Genomic DNA, 19,624 nt, shown 5'->3' on the forward strand with positions numbered 1-19,624 from the left:
TATCTAACTGCCAATAAAGAGGCCTTGAAACATTACAAGGATTCCAGGCAGGTGCCTGGTGTTATTCTTCCATTGGAAACAACATTAAAAGTATGTACCTAAAACACCAAGATGAAAATCTACTATGCCATCATACGAGCCATTATATTTAACATCTTTGAGACTTGACAAGCTACTGAAGGTGACAGTAAATATATCCATATCACAGAAAGAAGGTATTTGGAAGAGTCAATAATGAAGGAAATTAGGGTTTCGATAGAAGAATGAAAAGATGTACGGAGGTATGAAAGGAGACAAAATCAAGTGCCTACTTCACAGCAGGTCGTTTCTCTGGACTGGTCATGTTGCAAGAAAGGCCAACAGCAAGGTCATGGTCAAATAGACACACCAGGAACACCTATTACAATATGGAGATCATACCGCGAAGGTAATATTAATAATCATGGTACTGGCTCAGATACTAAGTGGTGCCAACTAGGCGGCCTGCTGATCACTAGATACTACAGGCTGACTTATTTTAATTTTCAGGAATTTTCTCATGTGCCACGATCAAACCAACAAGTTCGGGCTATGAGTGAAGTACAGAAGACAGAATTCAAAAATTATCTCGATGGACCTGCGCTTGTATTGAACACAAGATATTGGGATATCAAGGTCTTCACTTTACCTCTTGCCTGCAGAGGGAGCCACTGATCACAAAAATAGCACATTCCTTACTGTCGAGGGTTAAGGGTGTAAAATCTAATGAAGCTAAACAGTACTTACTTGTCTTCTTCCTTGAAATAAGCAACCAATGGACCTACTGCATGTTCATCTATGCATATTTCATCCTTAATATCAGTGGAAGTCTGTAAGGAACAAATATGCAAAACAAAGTAAGAAATGTAGAGTAAACAGATAATTAAAGTAAAAGTTTATAAATAGACATGACATACCTGAGAAAATAAGCTGCATAGTTGCATAATATATAAATTTATTCTCCCAATGTAAAAAGGAAACAAACAAACAACGGTCAAGTCAAAATCGTATGAACAACAGGAAAAAGGATAAAAGGATAAAAAAGACCGCACTGGAAGAGGGAGCAAAAGGAGAAGTAGAAGAAGAAGAACATGAAGGACAACAATAATCTATGCCATTTTTTTTTCTCTTCCTATAACTTCCTATCATCATGTTCATACTATTATGTGTTTTAAATTACTGGTCACCTGTTTGTTTCTTGTGTTCCCACAGATGACTGATTGTCAGACAGACAGACATATATTGGATCTTAACCTGAGAACAGTCAATCTCATGCCTATCATGTTCAAGTTCATACAACAAATAGTCAGTTGCTGGACTTTTCACTGAATCTAGACAATCTGAGGGCTTTATCAATATAGACTAACAACATTTACATTCAGATTGACGTTAGTTGCATAACTACCTAACATCACATCACATGCATGCAAATTGGCATATTGAACACAGCCTCAGGTTAGCTGGCAATCTAAAACAGTGTTGTCATGATGTTTTTGAAAGAGGAACAATGGCATTGGATAAATATTGAATGTGCCAGAGGTCGTACAGAACGACAGTGTCCTCAAGGTCTACAAGAAGCTTGCGGTGAAACTGAATAGAATTACAGGAGAGTGGCACGGTGGGTAAAGCCTTCAACGGGGGATGCCAATAAGTGGCAGACATGTGTCAGTCAGGTCTTCCTAGTGTCAGTGAAGGAGAAGTTGCCATGCTAATGGACACTGGTTGATGTCATATGATATGTGACCTGGCCCGAGACACTGATTTAGAGAACATGACTGTGCTTCATATTAAAAGGAACAGCTGGGCATGAGAAAATCTGCATCAAAATGGCTTCAGCATGATCCAAAGGAAATGCAGAAATGTCACCTCGGTGAATGCTACTGAATAAATATGCTCTTGTTGACGTCGGTGACAGTACATTGAAATAATAGATGTAATAAGGAATGATTGAAAGGGACGTAAATCGACGATCGTAGTTAAAAGTTAAGTAGTATACCTTGTTGTATGTCCCTCCAATTGCTGTTTGTCAGTTTGGTGTTATCCCAGGTTGTGTTGTGACTGCTTGTTGTTCAGTGTCTACTCCTTGGAGTCGATTTACGTCCCTTTCAATGATGCCTTATTAAATTTATTATTTCAACGTATGGTCACTGACGTAAACAAGAGTGCATTTATTCAACAGCATTCGCTGAGGTCAAAATGAAAACGAGCATTTAAATTTCATGAGGACCAACATTCATAATGTCATAAGTTCAATTATCAAATTGACGAGATCTTGGAATCGTTATAGACTCTTATTCTCAAGGGATATAAAACTTTTTCACCAGATCTCAGTCCAAAGAAGTTTTCAAATTTTGCTCTTAAGATTGAATTTCATGCCTTTCTAAGATTTTAGACATGCTACTTGTTTCAAATATTTTAGAACAACTCATTCTCCACAATTTTAATGTGTCTCTCCTATTAAGCCCATGTTATTAAGGCACCCCTCCAAAGATTCTGTATTTTATGATATTCTAGTAGAGTAAGTTTAAATTTGCTCAGAGCAAGGAAGAAGGCTGTGACTTGAGTGTCAAGAGACACTTCCCGATCTTGATATTTTGACATTTTATTACGGTTAATATTCATTTTTATTATAGTTTTTCTGGTCTTGATGATATTTTGAAATACGTTTTATAGTTTACATTGTGGCTTGTATCGTTTTCTGCATTTATAGTTGTTTTGTCATATACTTATAGGTTAGTACACATATTGTTTGTTTACGTTCATTGAATGGTTGCTATGTTATTCTATATCACAAATATTTTGAAGATTAACTAATACAATCTCCGTTTAGTACATTTGGCAGTCTTTAGGCCCTTATGAGTAAGAATTTTATCATCTCATGACCATATTGTTTGTGGCTAAACAATCTAATCTGCTTACATACGATACCAACAATCTAGGTTAGGTGCTGCATTTGGACATTTGATTGGATATATATTGAATTTATATAACAAATCTTACAATATAATTAACTGGATGGAAGTACTGCGGTAGAACCTTTATGATATAGTATAGATTATTTTAATGATCTGCATCTGATTTTCCTCCGTTACATTACCAATGTACAACCTCCGTGATAACATTGTGGGGTACCCTCTATGACGGCTTTGTTGGTTGATTTCTGTACCACTGTCGTTGAACATATGATGATATATAAGCATTATTATTATTCTGACACTTCACATCAGCTATTTACCTTTGTGTTAGCAGTGGAGAGAACCATCTGACTCGGTAAGATCTATCATTCAAAAACAGCATTATTACAGATTAGCCAAACACTCCAAAGCATGGTCGATTCTCGGGAAGCATCAAGCACTTCAAGTGCTGTGCCTACATTTATTGAATGCAGGGTATGTCACAGAAAGTTTATAAAGAGGGGCATTAACATACACATAGCAAGAGCTCACGAGCTACTATCTCAGGACTCATCATTGGTAGATAGTGAACAATTGCACGTTAATTTAGGAATTCCTCAGGCATCTCAAACTCTTCATACAAATTTATCAGCTAGACACAGTGCGAATTCTTCAAACCAGGCATTTGACAACATAAATTGTCAGTGTCCACACTGCGGATGTCATTACTCCAGTTCCCGTGGGGTCAAAATACACATCAGCAGAGCTCATCCTGATATTCACCATCAAATTTTAGTTTCTAGAAATCGACAGAGGGTTGATCCCTCTCAAAATGTTGAAACAATCATTCAAGAAAGTGACCCTAATGCTAACAAGGAAACTAAAGTTGTCAACACACTACCGCATGAATATAAGCAGAAAATGATGCAGTGGCGAAGTAGATTTTTAAACAATTTGACAGACGAGCAATTTGACCATGAGATTAACATTTGGTGTGAGTTCTTGGCCTCTGCGATTGATCTACTTCCTGGCCCCAAACATCCATCACGGAAATACTACCAGTATATGAAAAATAAACAAATCACAGACAACCAAAGGAAATATAAACAGACAACCAACCCTGAACGGGCAACAAAACGGGACTGAATAAAACGCCGTGAAAAATACAAATATCAGCTTGCCCAGTACCACTTTTACAATCAGCGCAGAAAGGCTATTAGATCTGTTTTAAATTCCAATGCTGAAAACTGTAAAATTCCTTCAGATGAAATATTTCATTATTTCTCTGGAATTCTCGGGCAACCTAATGACATGATTCGATCCGAATAACCATCTCATACAAGTGATATTGATAGGGAACAAATTGACATTTTATTTAATGACACTATAAGCCCAGATGAAATCAGCTTTGCTGTTAATCATATAGCCGTAGACACATCACCCGGCCTAGACCACGTCCTCGTCAGAGTTATCAAAGACAGTATTGCAATCGACATAATATCTCACATTGCCACACGTATGTTGAAAACTGGGGTTGTACCTTCTATCTTCAAAAAGGCCAGGACTGTTCTAATTCATAAAGGTGGAGATACACTCAATATTAAGAACTGGAGACCTATCACAATCTGTTCAGTAATAAGGAGAATAATTGAGCAGGTCCTTGACAGGCGTCTTTGTGAACATGTTGTCTTAAACCCCAATCAACGAGGATTTACTAACTCCTCTGGAACGCATGTCAACACTGCGATACTCGACTCTCTTCTCCGTGAAGCCAAAAACAAACAAGCTAATCTGACTGCTATATCCTTAGATATCCAGAAAGCCTTTGACAACGTTGGTCATGCCCATTTAAATGAGACACTAAAGTCGTTACCAATTCCAACCAAACTTACAAATTTAATCATGAATCTGCAAACAGGAAATGTCACACAAATTCAGATGCAGGGAAGCAAAACAAGACCTCTCTTGATAAGCAGGGGAGTTATGCAAGGTTCTCCTCTGTCGCCAATCCTGTTCAATCTCACCATCAATCATATTCTGGATGACCTTAGCGAAACGTCGATATCTACCCAATATGGCTTTCAGTTGAGTCCAGATCATGAAGCTCTAACAGTATTAAGTTTTGCTGATGATGTAGTTACTGTTGGAAAAGATTCTGAGTCAGCTTTAGTACTTGCTCATGCGGCCATACATCAACTACAAGAAATTGGGCTTAGCATCAACATTGGAAAATGTAAAGGAATATGCATCAAACATGGTCACCTGTCAGAAGAAAAACTATTCACGGCAGATGAAAAACAGATACCATGACTGAAGAAAGGAGAATCTATCAAATATTTGGTTGTAAATTTTTCCAATGAAATTACTTTCCAGTCCATCGAGGTCGTAAATAAGCTCAAAAACACCCTAGAGCTCCTCATTTCTTCACCCCTTTTGCATTCCGATCAAAAATTTGTAATCATAAACACTTCAATCTGCCCCAGTTTGGTACATAAATTTCAGACAGTACCACCACAAAAGATTCCAGTCAAATTTAAAATGACGCCGATATTATGGTTAGGGGGGCATTAAAGGAATTCTGCAACTTCCCATGGATGTCCCGAATGATATGATATAAGCTGAAATGAAATTTAAAGGTCTGGGTTTATTTTGTGTATCATGGGAAATATATCTGCAACATATTAATGCATGCAAAATTTTGAAATCTTCCAATAATAATTTTCTACATTCAACGAGAAACTTATGTCAAGAAATCAGCACAAGCCTTGCCGCATTGAATGTAGCAGAAACAGAATCTATTCGAGACAAAAGACATGGTTTTGTAGATACAAAGAAAGTCCGACTCGAATTGAGAAGAAGAGCTTTTGACAAATGGAGCAAGAAAGAGCATAAAGGCAAAGGTGTAGTCCTATTTAAACAGTATACTCCAGCGAATACATGGATTCGTGATCATAAAGGATTGTCTTGCAGTGATGCAATAAAAATGAACGCCAATGTCACTACTGTGCACACTGTACCTGGCAGATCCCAGGGCAACAGCCGCTGTCGGCGTTGCCACAGAGTGTTTGAAACTTTTTCACATGTCCTGGGAGCCTGTCCACATGGTGAATTACTGTGCACCTCACGCCATAATGTAGTCAGATCAATGATAGCTAACGCTCTTAGAGGACAAGGTTATAATGTCTATGAAGAAGTACACGGTCTCTCCAACAGAGGAAGCAACCGACGCATTGACATTATTGCTTTTAAGTCATCCTGTTCTGAAGGTTTCATCATTGATCCAACAATTAGATTTGAGACCAATGAAAACCAGCCAGAAGAGGTCGATGCAGAAAAAAGAAGAATTTATGAAGAAATGGCGGACTTCTACAAGCAAATATATAAGCTCTCATCCATTTCTGTAATCGGCTTGATGTTAGGTGCTCGAGGAACAATACCTGCATTTTTTGTCAACTTCTGCAATACCTTTGGGCTAAATAGAGATTTTATCTATAACATCGCCATTACCACACTCAAGAAGTCCATCATGATCTTCAAGAACCATGCTTGCTGTTTGCCATGCCTCACTCGACTGCCTACATTTAACATCATACGAACACATTATCTATTGTATCCACATCCATTATTGTTGTGATGGTACTCTTCGCCTTTGGGCAACCTGCAGCTGTTGCAGGAAGATTGTACAATAATAATTTACAAACATAACCATTCTTCGAGATTCAGATTTGGCTGATGATGCTCTGTAAGGGAGCTAAACATGTCTTAAATATAACTTTATCATTAATGAAGTTATTTGAAATTTAACAACATTATAATGTATTAAACAGATAGATCTTAATAAAACTTTGTTATTGTAATTAAACCTTTCCTATCGGCGATAATTTGGACCAACCTCCAACATACAGAACTGTTCCGTACCAAACTATAAACGTTTGTAGTCTTAGTTACTAGCAAGTGATAAGTCTTGCGTCACATGTAGATTACTCCTTGACGTTCTGTGAAACTTCAAAATGGAATCCACCCTTTTTAGACCATAGAATACTGTTAAAATAAAAAGTGCTATCTGCTGGTGCTTGTTAGTACACAAACATGGCTCATGATTATGTACTGTAGATACATTACAATGGTTAGAAAATCATAATGAGAATGATTTTTCTTCAGAAGACAGTGCTATTTCCTACACTAACAATGATAGTGTTTAGGAAAACGATTCTAGTGATGATGACAGCATGGCGATATAAACGAAGACTGAGGTAGTGGGACTGCTTTATGAGATGGATCTTCAACATGGAAATGGTCAACTTTTTCCAATAAACTGAAAACAATTCCATTCACCGGTGTTTCTGATCTCTGTGTCATTGTTTTGAGAAGATTGTGTATTAGATGTGTGTTCAGAATATCTTGGGGATGATTTCTGGGAAATTATTGCGATGAAAACCAATGACTATGCTGCTTTCCAGGTGAATAATTTGATGAGAAACAATCTGAAATGTGACAGTAAATTTTTTGCTGATGATTCTCATGAGTAGCGTAAGAAAACCAAAACTCAAGTTGTGCTGGTCTAATAGGAAGGTTCAGAAAATAAAATATTTTCACAGACTATGACATTTTATTCTATCAAATGTCACGACTTCTGCACTTCTCTGATGACATGTTTACAGATCCAAATGACTGCCTATGGAAAATCAGACCAGTTATTTCATATTTGTAAACTAAGTTTCAGAAAATCTACAATCTTGACAGAGATATAGGTATTGATTACAGTGTCATGAAATTTCTAAGTAGGCTCCTGCTTGTGCAATTCAATCCTTCCAAAAAGTTATGTTTGTTAATAAAATTTACAAACTCTGTGAAAGTGCTACTGGATACTATTCCCAGTTCAAAATTTCTACCAAACAAGGCAAACAGGACATTATTCTAGCATCAAAAGCAGCAGTGTTGTAATTAATGGAAGCCTACTTGAACCAAAGTAATATATTATATCTTGATAACTGGTACGTTTCTCCTGAACTTTCTCACAGCTTGTTGGAGATTGGAACTCAAGCTGTGGGTACCATATGTGCGCTACCAGGAAGAACGGGCCTCCAGAGTTCCGCACAGTAAAACTGACAAAAGCTAATCATATTCTCGCCATAAATGGAAAGAATGAATGTGCATTTAATTTCAAATGTCGATAAGGACTTGGATTTTGATGTGAAAATTCAAAGAAAGCAAAGTGGAGGAGAGGAAGTAGTGAAAAACCCCAAGGGTATTGGAAGCAACCGGAAAACGAATGCATTATATTGTCAAAACCAAGTCCTTTCATGTTTCCCCATAATGCAATGGACTATCAAGTGTTATAAAATGAATATTCTGTAACTAGTGAATATGGTTATCCTCAATTCAAATGTTGATTTCATGAAGATTACTGGCAGGTGGCTGCATTATACAGAATTTCTCACAGCATTTGCCGATCGACTGTTGCTGTGTTGCTCTCCCGCCTAGGACAACAAAAGGAAGAATGCCCAGTCAAGACAGTCACCTGCGGCTTGAGGCAAATGTATGGGGACATTTTCCAGTGCCCATTCCTCCAGCAACAAGAAAGAAACATCCTTCTAGGCCTTGCAAAGTTTGCAACGGTCATAAATTAAGGCCTGAAGTGAGGTGGCTATGTGAAAAATGAGGTGTTCCACTCCATCTGGACAGCTGCTTCAAAAAACATCACACAATGATTCACTGCTCATGACTGAGAAACAGTTAATGAACAGTTAGGCATTGACCTGTGATGTACATAACTTTGAAAAAAGGCCACCTTTTGACCAAACCTCAATAAACAAAATTAAGGCATAATTTTTGAAAATAAATAGAGCTTTCTGTCCCTGCAGGTTAGATTATTATCAGGTTCCAATAGGCTAATTAAAGTATAGTTTCACAATATGCCTGGTTTAAAAGTGGAAACCATCTTTGAAGAATGGCTGAAAGAGAAGTGCAAGGATGTTCAAGGCCTTATGGTCCTAGGAAAGGTAGAAAATGCATGCAGGAAAATCAAGGAAACCATTGGAGAAAGGAAAAGTAGGTAAGAAGGAGTAGTGATGGGTGATACGACAGTGCCAAGGGATTGGATATGGAGGAACAAAGTCAACAGCTTGCTGATAATACTATGAAACTGCAGTGCAACGATTGGGCTCATTTCATATGTGCATCTTTCTCACTGTATCCAAGCAAATCCCCTCAACAAGAGCTCAGATGGAAAAAAAATTCTATAGAAAAAAGACGAATCAGAAATATGGCAAGAACATATCCAACACCAGTATCAAGGTAAAGAAGTAGATGATAGTGTTCTGGAAAAATAAGAGGCCTGAAATCTATCTGATGTTAAGACAGGTTAAAAAAAAGGTATATCTAGGGAGAAACATACGACCATTCTAATAAAATCAAAAGCTGGATAGAGAATGCAGAGTCTATCCTGATTCGCATGTGTCAACTCCTATTCTGAAACGACCACAGAATAAATCTCAAAAAGAGAATAAGAAAGTGCTGTGTCCTCTCCATCCTACTAAATAATGTAAAGCCCTATATATTTTATTACCCACAGAAAAGAGAATCCAATCTTTCAACATGTAGATATATAATGGCAAATTGTCGAATTCCTGTGGGTTATTTTCATGTACCAACAACAGAGATAGGTCTTATGCCAACAAAAGGATAGCAAAGGGCTAGGAGTAGAAAGGAAGCAGCTGTGGCCACAGTTAAGGTACAACCACAGCATATGATATGAAAATGGGAAACCACGAAAACCATCTTCAGGGCTGCTGACAGTGGGGTACCACACACAACCAGCCATGGACCTCAGAGGATGAAATACATGTATCACAGTATGAGGACTCCTAGAAGGAGAGTCTGATACAAGTAATATTTTGAGGAAAAACTTTAGGCAAAGGAGGACTTAGAAGAAGGCAGACATCTTGGATCAATATTTTGAAGAAATCAGTTGGAGCTCTTTGACACATGACTAAAGGTCATGGTTTAAATCTGGTTATGATAAGGCAGCAGTAACAGTGATGAAACCAGACACCAGGTGCCATGCAGTGGAGGAACTTTGAACAATAATAGCTGCTATATGTTACCCAGCATAAAATTTTGAACTATATGAAGAAAATATAAAAATACTTTCAAAATATTGGAAACCTCACTATACATCCTCCGAAGGATCTTCAAAATGCCTGCTTTAAAATGAGGAGTTGCTCAATAAAGTCTATTCAGCAGTTTGTTACAATTTCCATTATCAGAAAAATGTCACCAAAATATTAGATTTCTTCAAATGTGTTCACCTGTGTTTTTTCTCTTGGCTCTGCCAACTCTGATATCAGTTCTTCCTTCAAATGCATCTCTTCTGATATAATTTGGTAACTGCCCTGTGGAAAAGTTAATATATTAGGCAAATTTTTCTGACACATCTGGAAATGTAGTTATATAGAAGTGGGCTTAACAATTCATAATTTCCTAGTAAGTGAGACAGTTTCAGTTCGATATCTTCATTATCATTTGTCAGAAAATGTCTATATCAAGTATTCATAAAAGCATAACATCTAAGATACTTTCAGGAGTGGAGAAATGTCCTGTTTGAATGCTCAGAGTTATTTTTGAAGATTGGAAAAAATACATACTATAAAACCTTCTAAAATAACACCGAACAATCAGAAAAATGTACAGACATACTTACATATAATCTGCTCATTATAAACAAAGAAATTCTGAAATATTAAGAACTACACAATTTATCAGTGTTACCATTCACATCATGTACCAACAAATACAACTCAGCAGTAAATATGTATCTTCCATATTTCCTCTTGTACATAAAGTGCACAGCCTAAAGGCAGGCAGGATCCTCAACAGTACTACCATCAGCTGTTATAGAGAACTATGTGTCACTGAGGAGGCAAACTAAGGAAATGAAGAATAATGTAGTTTAACATTGCTTTCCTCTTCCAGCCAGACATTGCTGTCACATACCAGTCTCTCATGTCCACTGAACTATACACATGGACCACCTACATGAACGTCCATTTGACACCTTTTCCTATAGGATCTCGCTCTATTATGAATGGTGTTACACATACTGCTCATATCTCAGTCACTTTCATATCGTACAAGTCAAGGATGAGACTGAGATCCAAAATACAAGTGACAAACATGTTCTGGACCAATCCAGAAGACAACAGGCACTGAGCACAAAGAATCTCATCAGTGATGGATTAGGACAGGCCACCTCATATGAAATTTGGAAAGGAAGTCATCAAGGACATAAGCCCTAAACAACATGAACCATACAAACAATTATTCCTATAGGTTATCTACAATATCACACAGGGCCTGTATGCCTGACATCAGTGCTCCTTGTGAAGGCATGAGAACATATGGTCAGCTGACAGGGATATTGCAATTTGCTTTACGTTGCACCGACACAGATAGGTCTTTTGGCGATGATGAGATAGGCAAGGACTAGGAGTGGAAAGGAAGTGACCATGGCCTAAATTAAAGTACAGCCCAGCATCTGCCTGGCATGAAAACAGTAATGCCATTTACAGGGCTTCGAACTGTGGTTTCGACCCACTATTTCCCGAATACAAGCTCACAACTGCACGACCCTAACTGCATGGTAACTTGCTGAATACAGATATATTGTGAATTGTGAGTGGACTTCATATGTATTGGAAAGCAAAAGGTTATATTATTGTCTCAAGAATGCCAGCCCTATGTTCAGCATACGGCTGCACAAGTTAGTGTATATCAGGAAACATTTTGTTGAACTGTTACTGAATTATAACTCACACTGTTTTTATAATTCCTGTTTGAAATTAAACCCATTTTAATGCTTCAACAGAGGAAGTACTGTGAGACACAGTTATTATTCATTTGATCAAGTTTCTGATTTCCATTTTAAATAACAACGAATTAACTCAATAATGGGTTGTGAGGATGAAAAGAGACAAATGGTATCCCACCCAATACAGTCACTTAAGATCTGCACACTTTTGATGATAAGTAGATGTATCAACTGACCAGTGGCTATTACTGCCCAACATCGTTCTAAGCATTTTATTTTCCCTCACATTTGCAAACAAAGAAAATAGAGTGCTCAATGCCAAAAAACACAACCAAGAAAACCAACCAGAAAAAGTTTTAAATGATTTTTTCCTGACCATTTGCTGCTCCTATTTATCATGCAATTTAAAATTGTTTTAATTTTATCTCTGAAATCACTGAACCCATGACCAAAATTACAACTTTTATCCCATACTTAAGGAATTAAAGCAGCAATTGGCGCAGGCTAGCATGATAATAAAATGGCTGAAATCATGGCAAAGCAAACAAAGAGGAACAGGAGGAAAGTCTCCCATCAGCAAGAAATCATTGAAGGTCTTCACAAGAAACATAATGATTCAGGACTCAATGTTCTGGGTAGCTATTTCTAAGAGGTGATTCAAGACCATGTCAGGCTTCGGGCCAACCCAACTGTGCATCAATATCTCCAGTATCCCTATTGTTACCTCAGGAAATGTTTACACCACCACATCTTCAAAATTTTTGTCACTGGGTAACATCTATTGATGGCAGTCCAGGTTTTACAGAGGAGAGTTTTAAAAGAAAGAAGAAGTTATAGATATTTCACAATCAATCCTCGGAAGTTAGATGGTTAATGAAACAGCTGTTAAGAAGAACTTGGTGCGAGACAATAAAGAGTTGTGTCTATGTTGACTTAGTTCAGGGATATTTAGACACTGGTGAGTATGAAGAAGGCAAGGAGGCATTAGACTTTATGGTGGCAGCACTGAACAGGAGCACAAAATATACCAGTGAGTGTAGGGCTCATACAAAAAAAATCATAAAACAGCAGCTGTGATGGGATTGTGACTAACTGTCTTAGGAACGAAGTTTGTTTGACTGAACTCCCAGTGTTCTTTTCCACATACAGCAGGGTTTGAGCAAAAGGCACAAATTTCCTTGACACTGCTCACAACATAAAACTTGGAATGAATTTCCCAGCAGAAAAGCAGGTTCTCGTAGGTAGTCCTCCAGACCAAGATAATATTACTGATGTGAAATACCTGGAAAAACTAGGTACTATTACAGGAAGTGCAAGGCCTGTACACTGTTTATAGATTAAGCAGAAAGAATTTATAGTCGGTGAGACAGAAGATTAACATTTCCTTACGTGCATAAACCTTCAGTAATTCTGTGGCTAATATCCTTAAATTTTACAGTGACCTGAGTCTTGAAGTGTTTACTGATTGTGAAAATACCATTCAGTTTGCAATGTTCCTAAATCTTGCACCTCATTCAATAAATTCATGCCATCTTATGTGTAAGCAAGCTAAGGCTGCAAACAGATATTCCGAGGACAAAATCTGTACTGATATTGAAAAATGCATAAGTAATCCTAATAATGTTGTGCTAACTGATGGTTCGCCCCTCTATAACTCTAAAAAAATTATTGCAATGAATGGTGCCATTTCTGATTTGTTAAGTGTGCAAAGTCTTGCAGAAACATACATCTGGGGAGAGGATTCTGTACTAAGATACCTCCTCACATGGAGGTTAAGCCACAATCACCTGGAACCGATCCCCTCATATGTGAGGAAAAGAGATGGAAGTAAACATCTGGTCAACTCAAAGCTCCATACAGGAAGTGTCTCACTGGTCTTCTAATTTTTATATGTTTTTTGGAAAGTTACTATTTTATTGAACCCTGGTCTTGTACGCACAATTCAACAAGAAATTGATTTTGTCAGACTTGATCAAGATTATGTCACCAATTATGTAGTCCTTTTTTATATCCCTTTCAGACCCAGAAGTTCAAAAATGTTGAATTCTTATAGTCCTATTTTTATTTTATTTTTTACTTTCAATGCTTTTCCACTTCCATTCTAACAAACAGTACATATTAGGGTACAAAACTCGTGTGTTCTATCTTTCTGCATACTAGTTGCCTAAATAACTAACCTACACAATTGTATAGTCTAGGAATGACATAAGAAACATGATTTTTTTCCCAAAAACAGAAACCTTCCTTGAATAATCTGTATTTACAATGTAATTGCATCTATGAGAACGTTCAGCAAAATGTAAGAGGAATGTGATAAAAACAAAGAATATATAGTCTGTTTTCAATCTTGTTTTTGGTCATATCTCTCAAAATAACTCTCATAGTTACGTATGAAACACTCTGAAACAGATTTTGTCCTAAGTTAAACAAAAATACATGTTGCATTTTTTACATCGCACTCTTGATCTTGAAGTATAAACTTTCATTTCGCAAGCCCCATCTGTTGACAGGGAATCAACAACTGGCCAGTGTTCTCACCAGGTAATGGTGCTCTCCAGTGTTGAGGTCTGTTTTGTGGAAACGAATTTGGGTTTTTTTATTTGTCCAAAATTTTTCTGGGATAATCAGGACTGCAGGGGAGACCTTAAGCTAGGTCCATCCTGAATTTGATCAAGTCAATTATTCTGGAGTTTGGAATGCCATTTTTCCTGCTATCTTCATGGTACTCCAACCAGCTGTTGACAGCAACTAGATCCAGGAAGTGCAGTAGTACTTTGAGTGTCCACTTTTTAGTTCTTATCCATGTTCTATAACATTCTAACAACTGATTGAAGAAATCTACCCTCCCATATACCTATTATATTTTGTTACAAGGGCAGAACATTTGACATAAACATAATCATGGTCAATCTTCTTCCACCTATTAACCACACCAATTGGAGAACTTCCAGTCACTGAGGATAGAAATGTTGTACATTTTATATCCTTCCATTTTACTCCAACAAGTTTCCCATCAGAGGAGCAAAATTTTTCAAAGTCCCCTCTACTGAGGTCCCGATCAGGGCAGAAAGTGAAGCGCTTCAATCTGTTTGTCATTATAGTTCCTGTAGCATAACAATTTTCTTTGTACAGCATTTCCATCAGTGACACTCTTGTAAAATACCTGTCAAAATATATTACACTGAAGGGTGGAACAGAATCCTTCAGTCCGAGGACCACAGATGGCGCAAGTCCTAATGTATTTGTCTCTGGGAGATCGCTTTCTTTCCCTTGGTAAATTTCAAAGTCCATCATGATCCCTGCAGATGTAGTTGCAACAAAAAATTTTAATCCGAGTGGCCTAGGCTTGTTCGGAAAATACTGTTTTAATGTATATTTACAATAACATGCGTTACAATCACAGGTTGAACTTCCCACAATCTGCTTCGACCACCAGGAGGACTGCTTGTATCAACAACATGGAGACAGATTCGCAAAAGAAAACAGCGATCACGTGACATGGTAGCTGCCGCAAGATGCAGTGAAATTCCTGATAGGTGGGTATGGAATGCAACCCATCACTAAATGAATGTCGTACAGTTTCTTGATTTCAATAGCATCAGTTCTGAGTTCCTTGCCTTTCGTTTAAGAAAATACATAGCTGTATATGTATCTTCAAAAAAGGAATCCAGATAGTATTTGTCTAATTATCCCAAAGGTTTCTCTTCATTTGCTTCTTTAATTTGATGATATGGTTTCAAAACTAAACTATCCTGATTCCATGAAATGTTCTTAATTTCTCACAGATCACTTCCTCTTCTGACTCCTCTTGTCTTGAAATAACATCTCGCTGGAGAATATCACAACCATCATCATCGGAAAGGTCTTCAATTTCTGAGTCATCATTCAACAGATAGTTCAGAATTTCATCAGCATCTCTGATTGGATCCAATGAACTGGTAACAATTATTATTAATATTATTAGTAGTAGTTGTAGTAGTAGTAGTAGTCAAAACACACCCCCCAGCTACTAAATAACCCTTGCTAATACACTTTAATAATGAGGAATGGCCCATTCTCTACAGTTGCAACACATACTGCACATATTTGGTTTAAACAACAAATACCTAACCTACACAATTGTGCAGGTAAACATTCAAAACAGAATTCTGTTGATACTACTAAGTACTTTGCAAAACAAATTCCATACAACAAAACAAACATCTGTTTATACATGAAATATCATAATACCCTCTTTTAAATAAGCATAATATGAAAATATAATCAGTACTTATATGAATGCTGCCTTGCCAGATTCAGCCATGATGGCTACACAACAAATTAATACAGTGCTGCCACACAGTGGAGAGTATGGGAAATGAACTAAATTACCAAGGAATAGCTTAATACCTACAATTGTGTAGGTTTGGATTATAGGTATAACTACAAAACTGTGTAGGCAAGGTCTGAAAGGAATATAGTGAATTTGATTATTATTGTAAGCAGTATGTACAATATATCACTAAATCAATTAAATATGTGCGGTATTTGCACCATTTGCCGTGTTTCATAATATCAGCTTCATACCTGTACTGGCAGTACTGAATTATACACATACAAGACTTTATTACATCCTCCAAAGCAATACAAACTTCCAGGTAAGTACACTGATAACTTCAGGCCATGCTGCCAATAGGGGAAAACATGGACACTACATTAATGCAATTCCTATCTTGTATTGAATATGAGGATCTAATAGAGTCCTATAAACTTATAATTCTTTCATAGTGCACAAGCACTGACACATGTGGATTGGTGCAGTGTAATGAGCCTACATGGTTGAGATGCACAGTACAGAAGATTTGACACATTTATTGTTCTTTGCTTAGACATTCTTGATTTCCTATGGATGTCAGCTCAAAAAATCAGCAACAGACCACAATTCTTATTATTATCATCAATATTCTGAATGGCAAAATTAAGATGAGAAGGAACATTCCTTGAAAATTTTGGTTCATGCTTATTCTAATAGCGAGACTCTTCCTTAATGGGACTGACTGATCAAAAATTACCAATAAGAAGGTGAACTAAAAGTGAACCAGCACTCAAATCAGATAGCATTATTGTACATCACATAACAAGGAGATAAACTCATAACTGTATGTAAAAAAAATGCTATTTGTTCACAGCATCGACCCATGTGGAACTTTTCCCCCTAAATTGTATGTAAAAAGTGCATTTAGCAATTAGTACTGCATAAAGAATAGAGGAATTTTCCGGATAACTTCAGACCATGCTGCCAATAGCAGCAAACACGGACACTGTGTCATCCAAGAGCACATTATGAAATGACCTGTTAAAGGAATAGATACATACATACATCACCATTATAGACTGTTATTCCTCTTGGTGTTCAGTCTGCAAGCCTCTGTGATTGTATTTATCACCACAACAATCCTCTATTTCAAACTAGTTCTATATCTCTTATCTTTACATCATTAGAAACTGAGTCTAATCATCATTGCCTTGGTCTCCCTGTAATCTGCTTACCCTTGATGACCAACTCCATCATTTTTTTAGCTAACCTACCCTCCTCCATTCCTCCATTCGTGACCCCGTGATGATGCGCTTCATGACTACAGCTCCATCCAATGAGTTCAATCCTAATTTACCTTTTATCTCTTCATATCAAGCACCTTCCTGCCATTGTTCTCACTTATTTTTACCAGCAATCATTCTTGCAAATTTCATGTCTGTTACTTCTAAGTTGTGAATAAGTTCTCCCGAGTCCACCAAGCTCATACTTCCGTAAAGCAAAGTTGGTCTGAAAACACACCTATGTTAAGACAGTTTCATCCAGGAGCTGACTTCATTCTTAAAAAATACTGTTGATTCCAACTGTGAGCAGACTGCATTAGCTGGATTCAAGTTCACTTACTATATTGTAATGGATGTTGAGTCCGCCATGCTAACTCGCTACGTGCCGGGGCCGTCACCCATCGCCCCACCCCCCTTACGCTCGAGCGCGCCAATCCGCAAGCAACACTCAAGCGCTGGGCCGCCCCTTCTCACTTCTATCTGCGGTCGCGCTGCAGCAAACTATGGAAATGACTGGAAGACTAATCTGGAGTGTTCTATTTCGCGAGATCCCTCAATCCATCAAACATCCGGACTATTCCAGAAGGACTGGTGCAGGTATAAAAGAGCAGTTACTTGCCTACAGAGTGAGTCAGTGAGAGCTAGTCCATGAGAATTGTTCAGAGTGAGTGAGTGAGCGGAGAGCGCAGTCAATGGTAGCCTGGGCTGAGATGTCAGCCTAATCGAGTATCTGTCTGTCGGAGCCGAAGACTCGTTCCTGTTTTCCTGACGTGTGTGTGTGTGTGTGTGTGTGTGTGTCCCTTGAGGCTGGCTGCTGGAGGAGAACCTGGAGTGTTCTGGAGTGGTGAAAAAGGGAACACTAGGAGACGATGTGTGAAGACTTCGGAGTTCAACAGGTTGAGTGAACAGCGGATACTATCCCGACCTGCGAGGCTGACATGTAGGCTGTGGACCGTGACAGCGCTAACGAGTGTGACTGAGTGGCTGAGAGAGTGTACTGCAAATAATCGATGACTCTGTGTGTATGTGTGTGTGTCATTGTAGATGGAACATAAGAGAAACTAAGAGAGAGAGCGCGAAACGTCTGTAAGTGTATGACCGTGAACGTGTGTAAGTTGTAAGCTCGGCTATCGTCTGTGTGTGTGTGTGTAAATCTGTAATTGTAGTGCTTAGTTAATAAATCTTAGAAATAGGTTGCTACCAGGTGCTGTACGCATTTATTCATTTATTTACCCCGCCAACACGTTACAATATATTACCAGCCTGGGAGCACACACATCCTAAATATCCGAAATGATCTATCTGTTCCAACTTCATATCCCCAATCTGACATTCAATAATCTTGGATGTCTTATGTACTGACATCAATTTAGTCTTAGATAGGCTAATTTTCATACCATACTCATATTTTCAAGTTCCAAGATAGCAGACTGCAGGCTCTTTGCAAAATCTGCCCTTAAGATAAACTTGTCACCATATGCCCGATTGCTTACTAAATTTTCACCTTACTGAATCCCTTCTTGACATTTTATACCTTTTAGCAGATGATCTTTGTAAACTACGAACAAAAAAGATTTTTCAAAATGCTGGCAAATACAGAAAATACAATCCTGACAGCCACTTTATCATCTGAAACGACAATGCTTTTCATCCTACTTCCTCTGAACCACTGATCTCACCCTCCCTTCCAAGATGCCATTGAACAAGTTGCCTGGTATACTGATTATTAAGATACCTTGATAACTCTTTCAATACTTCCTCTTTGCTTGCTTATTAGATAGTTGCAACTACAGCTTTCATCCAATTTGTAGGTACCTTAATAACACGCCATGATAATCTTATTTTATGAAGCCCTTTCAACCCTTCCTTCCCAATACACTTCAGCATTTCAGGTTTAATTCCATTTATTCCTGCTGCTTTATGACAACGGAGTTTATCTACCATCCTTTCCAATTCCTTAAGCGTGATTTCACCAACATCATTGCCCTCTTGACACAAGAGTTGAGAAACAAGTAATATACGACACAGCAATGTTGCAGAAAATAGACTATGTTCTATGACTGAGAAAATTATCTGTGAGAATTAATTTGAAGAGTATGATGCTGTACTGCAAGAATGGGCTAAAGATGGTATTTTTGAAGAAAGACATTATGGAGGGGCTATAGGCAAAAGGCTACATTCTACCTCATCGGAGTGTTTTTAAGGACAGTGCAACTATGTGAATTAGGCCCATATTTGACATATCCAGTAAAAGTAAGAGAGAGTTGTCACTGAATGACAAAGGTCCAAACTTACTCAACCGAGCTCGATAGCTGAAGTCGCTTAA

At 37.8% G+C, this 19,624-nt stretch overlaps 1 non-coding gene across 1 annotated transcript in view; it reads right to left on the reverse strand.

Annotated features, from left to right (window-relative positions):
• Nucleotides 1–770: 770 nt before the first annotated feature.
• LOC136884834 (uncharacterized) overlaps nt 771–19,624 on the reverse strand; it is a 54,057-nt gene continuing 35,203 nt past the window's right edge. Inside the window, exon 4 of the transcript XR_011018935.1 lies at nt 771–848. This is a non-coding gene — a transcript (uncharacterized protein). The remainder of the gene's footprint in view (nt 849–19,624) is intronic.

This window comes from Anabrus simplex, chromosome 13, assembly GCF_040414725.1.
Source record: "Anabrus simplex isolate iqAnaSimp1 chromosome 13, ASM4041472v1, whole genome shotgun sequence".
Taxonomy (NCBI): Eukaryota; Metazoa; Arthropoda; class Insecta; order Orthoptera; family Tettigoniidae; genus Anabrus; species Anabrus simplex.